Consider the following 5,522-nt stretch of genomic DNA (forward strand, 5'->3'; position numbering starts at 1 on the left):
TGGTCTTAAGACCGGTCTTAAGACCAAGACCAACTTCGAGTACCACAACACTGTATTCAGGGTTCATCTTTCTAAAACTCGTTTGTTGCAATTCTTCTCCTCAGTTTCTGACAATTGTGACAAATGTCATGCACCTTCCTGTAATTCAGTGTTTCTCAATTCCAGTCCTCACGCCCCCCTGCTCTGCATGTTTTAGATGTGCCTCTATTCCAGAACAGCTGATTCAAATGATTGCATGACCATCAAGTACTGCAGAAGCCTGTTAATCACCCACAGATTCAAACCAGGTGTGTGGTAGAAGGGAAATACCTAAAACATGCAGGGCAGGGGGGCCTGAGGACCAGAATTGAGAAGCAGTGCTGTAATTTAACTCGCATCTTTTATTCCTGTTCATCACTCCATAATTTTTGGCAGATACTTTCAGTGGTCATTAAACCCTCTGCCCATGTTGCCATATTTGGGCTTCCAGTTAACTTCAAACAGTTCACTTCTAATCAATTGGATATTTTAGCATTTACTTCCTTATTGGCAAGACGCCATCTTCTTTTTCATTGGAAATTAACTAAACCACCCTCTAGCGGTCAGTGGCTTAAAGACACCATGTCTTTTCTAAAATTGGAGAGGATTAGATATTCAGTGAAAGGCAACTCTGCTAAATTTTATAACTTATGGTACCCTTTCATGACATCCTTTCACTCTTCAGTCTCTTATTCTGGATTGACCCCACACCACACCTTTCCTTATGTATTTTTTTTATTTACTTATTTCTTTTTCTTGTTTTTTCTTTTTTGTCCTTCTTTTGTTTTTTCTCTGTTTTTATTTATTTTTCTTCATTAGTGTACATGTGTCTTGTTCAGGCATGTAAGAAAAAGAAAAATACTCAGGAAGTAAACTGTATGCCTTTTTTCTTCTATATACTTTTTACCTCTTCTGTACCTGTTTTGTTCTTTTCTATCGATGTCACGAAGTTGTGTATTATATGGCATACTATGTCATTAATAGTTAAAATTGTGCTTGTGATATCTCCTTCCCTCCTAATAAAAATATATACATAAAAAAACATATGTGGATGATTATTAAAACATTGATGGTCAATGAAAACTATATTTTTTGTTCCTTAAACTTCAGAATTACACCTTATAGTGAGCCTTATATTTTAGATATGCTCTACAAAGTAAAAAAAAAGAATCCATGAGCAGCTGAATTTTCCGCAAGTAGTTTGAAGTTACGTTCCACAGAAAAATCCATGAATGGGTGAATTTATGAGTACTGAACTGCGAATAGGCAGGAGATCCCTGTATTCTGTGTTGATCTGTCAAATATTCTGCTTTAATATGTTGCAACTTATGTTTATGTATCTATGTGAATACGTTCAAGATACTTTTCATCACATTTTTCTTCTGCCTGATTCCCTTTGAAGTCGAGGTCTAAATGGCCATCCCGGCGTGGAGTCTCTCTTCTCTGTGCGTCAGCGCTCGGTATGAAGCCATGTAGCGATAGCTAGCAAAACTACTACTAACCCTGCACACACCACGAACTCTAACTAATACACTTATAGTCTAAAAAACCCATCGAAACACTCTTAGTAAAATCCACAGCATCACTGTGCCCTAGTCTCTTGCCGTATCCAAATCCCCCCCCTCGTCTCTTTCCGCGTGTCTCCATTCTACCTAGCAACAGACCGTCAACACATTTTTATTGGTTGTTTCGAAATGTGGTACATTTAGACCCCACAAAATAAGGCGGAAATGATCGATCTTATTTCTGGCTTTATTTTGAAGTAAATAACCACAAAACCAATATAAAAACAACACTTTTATAAAGTTTGAAGTCCGTGCTGTCCAACAGAGTCGAAATGAAAACTCGGTATGCGTCCATGTTATTACGAAGCCTTATTAATGCGTCACATGCTTGTACGCCGCACGGCGGGCAGCGACTCCATAGGGTTAAAGAAATTTTTGCACCCATAAAATCCTCTATTTCCTGTCATCTAAGATAATCTGAGGGTATTATCCGTGATTTATGAAGCTACCAACTACCAGAATGTGAGATTGCATGTAATGTTACAGCTGGTAATTCATTGTTCTTTAATACTCTGAGTATTGGAAATCTGAACTAGACATAGAAATGATTAAACAGATTAGTCCAGAAAAAGGAAGCTTTTGGTCACCAAACTGCTCTGCCACAGTAGGTATTTTATGTATTTCTATACAGTATTTGGTACCAACAGGAGTAAGCGGCATTACCTTACCATGGCTCCACATGCAGTTTCTGATTTCCACAGCCTTTATTTTTCAGTTCAAACAGTCCTCTGATAAAACAGCCTATAATATTATCTGTGGCACCTCTTGGAAAGCTGCATAAAACTCTCTTAGCAGATAAAACAAACAGAACACAGCAGCTGGATACTGCTCTTTGACGGATAACCAGACAACCCAGAGACGACGACTGCATCGTTCACACTGATAAGCATACACACAAACACACACAGGCATAAAAGGTGAAGGGGTCTTCACACTAGGGCCAGCAGCGAAGATTGAGAGTGTGTGTGCGTGTGTGTGTATACACCAAGAGTGAGGAAAAACTGAGATGAATGAGCAACAATTGAATAACCTTGACCTTCCCTGTAGAGATCCTTTATTTCTACAGGGAATCAGGAAAAGCCTTTCAGCTGGGAATAACGAGGGCAGGTAGGGACTGAATGCATGTTTGTGTGTGCGTGCATGCGTGTGTATGTATGTGAGAGTGTATGATTGATGTTACTGGGTCTCGGTCACCTACAGTAAAGTTACGATCCAATGGCTTTCACACAGGCATATCATTCTCAGTGAGCACTGCCAGTTTTTCCTCCACAGCAACTCACACCAACCCACACTTCACACACCTCAAATAAGGTCAAGCAAAGCTAATGGGAACATGGCTTGTTTAGATAAGAACAGAAAGAGCTGGAGGAGGGAAGAAAACACACAATTTAAACTAAGAATTTAACAGAAGGAATGGAGAAAAGAGACAAAGGAAACTCAGGAAGTCCAGAAAAGAAAAAGGAATGAAAAAACAAAAGAGGTGACTCAGGAAGTGACATGTGGGACTGACCAAAGTTGAAAACATAGAGACAATTTGGCCTGATATCAATATCCAATATTCATATTGCTGTCATGGATGATAACATATTTTTCCAGTATTGTATACATTTCTCCACCATTGCACCTTTGGGGAAAAAAAAGTCCAGAAACAAACGGCAACCAGAAGAAATCCAGTATCGGTGGTTAATATCGACCCGGTTTCATTTACAAGACCAGTACTGATATGTTAAAAATGACTAATATCGACCAATACCGATGTCAATGCCAATTCTATCAAGCATCAGTAGATAAAAGGGTTAGTCATATTGAAAATATAATTGTCTTATTCTTAGCTGTTTTTGAAAAGCTTCTGAGGATTTGGGAAGGTTGTTGAAAAAATTTTGAAGTAGAAAAATAGAACAGAACTGGAACAGGATGCTAATGTGATGCATGAAGAGACTGCAGCACAGTAATTCCTTCTTGCCAAACTGCTTGACAGAGGCGCTACAACATCCACCCTGCGAACGAGATGTGAACAATGTAACAGCAGCCAGCTGATTTCTGAATGTCTATGAAGAGCGCAAATGTTCATAACCATCTTTGTAAGCAATAATGAGCTGAAACACCACCACAGAGGGAAGAAGGCTAAAATTTCACTCAATAGCTACAATCTAAAAACCTTAAGACATGATTCTTTGCACAATAAAGTGTATTAAATTTACAGCTCACAGTGTGTTACTAAAGAATTTAAATCTGAGTGACTCTCGAATATTTCCTAATCTCTGGGAGCTGTGAGATCTTCAGGAGTTTTTTGCTAGCCTTGTGATGGAGAGAATGGGTGACTCACAGTCAAAATGTCTCTTTCAGTCCCAATAAAGGCTGGGATAATTTCCAAACTGTTTAAGATGTGGAAAAGCACAAGAATGTCCCATCTTTAGTGGTAAACTTACAAAATCCCAAAATCTGATTGTGTCTAATTCAGACAGGATAACTAACAAATGATAATGTCACAGAACTGCCCTGCCTTTAATGACTAACCCTACCATAAAAAAATTAAACTCAGTCTGACCATGTGTCTGTTGCAGAAGCAAAAAATGCAACTACGATAAAGAGTCAAATATCCTTTATATCATCCAATTAAGTTATCATTCAATGAAGTTAACCAAGTTATATCCTATCTGACCAAGATGGTCATATAAAGCTTCTGAGATACATTATATAACTGAGTATTCAAATTTAATAATTTTGTTTTTCCATTAAAGATGACTTAAATAACTGCACACTGATATGTATTTATTCAGAACATTTCCATAACTTTGTGACATGTTCAAAAGACGTCAAAGAGAAATAGAAACACAAGTCTTTTTTTAGCTATGCATATAAGACGTGGAACAGGGCATTACCACCAACACATGATGATTTGACAAACTCTGAAACTGAATCCTAAAATGAAAACTCATGGAAACCAGAATGAGGTTGAAGAGGAAAACAGTAGAGAAACAATTAGGGGAAAACACAGCAGAAAGAATATTAAGACCATACCATCCGCCTTACCCACACTATAATACACACAGGCCAGCTACCTGAATATCAATGTGAACATCCATACACATGAAGTGACTTTGCTGTTACATCTGCCGCTGTGGGAGATGAATGTCAAATTCAAATATTTGTGTCTTTATGTTGGAGACCCCAGAAGAAGTCACTCGGTCCTTTAAGCAGTTGGGTCCATATCCCTAATGACCCACCACAGTCCAAAAATTCATGGACTTGAGGAGTCAGTCTATTAACCACTTTCCCAGAGTTAAACAACCGCTATTTGGCCACATGCTGCCCGGAAAAGTGTGGAGGCGTTCAGATTGCAATCTTTGGCAGCTTTATTCTGTTTTGGGTATTTCTAAAAAATAAAGAGGAATCACAAATACTTTTCATGCAAGTGTCCTGGGTAAATGAGGATATATTTTTACTTCTTTGCAATAACAGAATGATAAACACATAAAGCTCTGGAAAGGTGTTGCTCATTTTGTCCTTTTGTTTCTGTCAGGTTGGATTCTGTGTTTTTGGTTTTGGTTTATTTTTCTTTGTTTTGGGAAGCCTGCTGCTTCCACATTTCCCCACCAGATGCCGCCTGTGAGCAGAGCCCCTGGAGCAGCGAGTGGGAGAACCTGGAGACACACCTGTGGCGCATTAGGAGGACTGATGCTGTGGATATTTAAGACGCAGCAAGCTGACACGTTGTCGCCTGAGTGTTTGTTTTACTTGGTTTTGCCTGAGGTTCCCAGCGGTGCTTAAGACCGGAGTTAATGCTAACTCCTGCGAACCCCCTGTCCGCTTCCTCACGACGCCATTGGAATTACCAATCGGTTGCCTTCCCCCGAGCACTCCTTTCCTGGTCCCGGTGTTCTCTGTGGATTCCTCTGTGACGCAGCAGTACGTACCTGCTTGTGGCCGAAGCCTTCC

This window comes from Poecilia latipinna, unplaced genomic scaffold (genome assembly GCF_001443285.1).
Source record: "Poecilia latipinna isolate Pla-1442-1.1 unplaced genomic scaffold, P_latipinna-1.0 Scaffold3449, whole genome shotgun sequence".
NCBI lineage: Eukaryota > Metazoa > Chordata > Actinopteri > Cyprinodontiformes > Poeciliidae > Poecilia > Poecilia latipinna.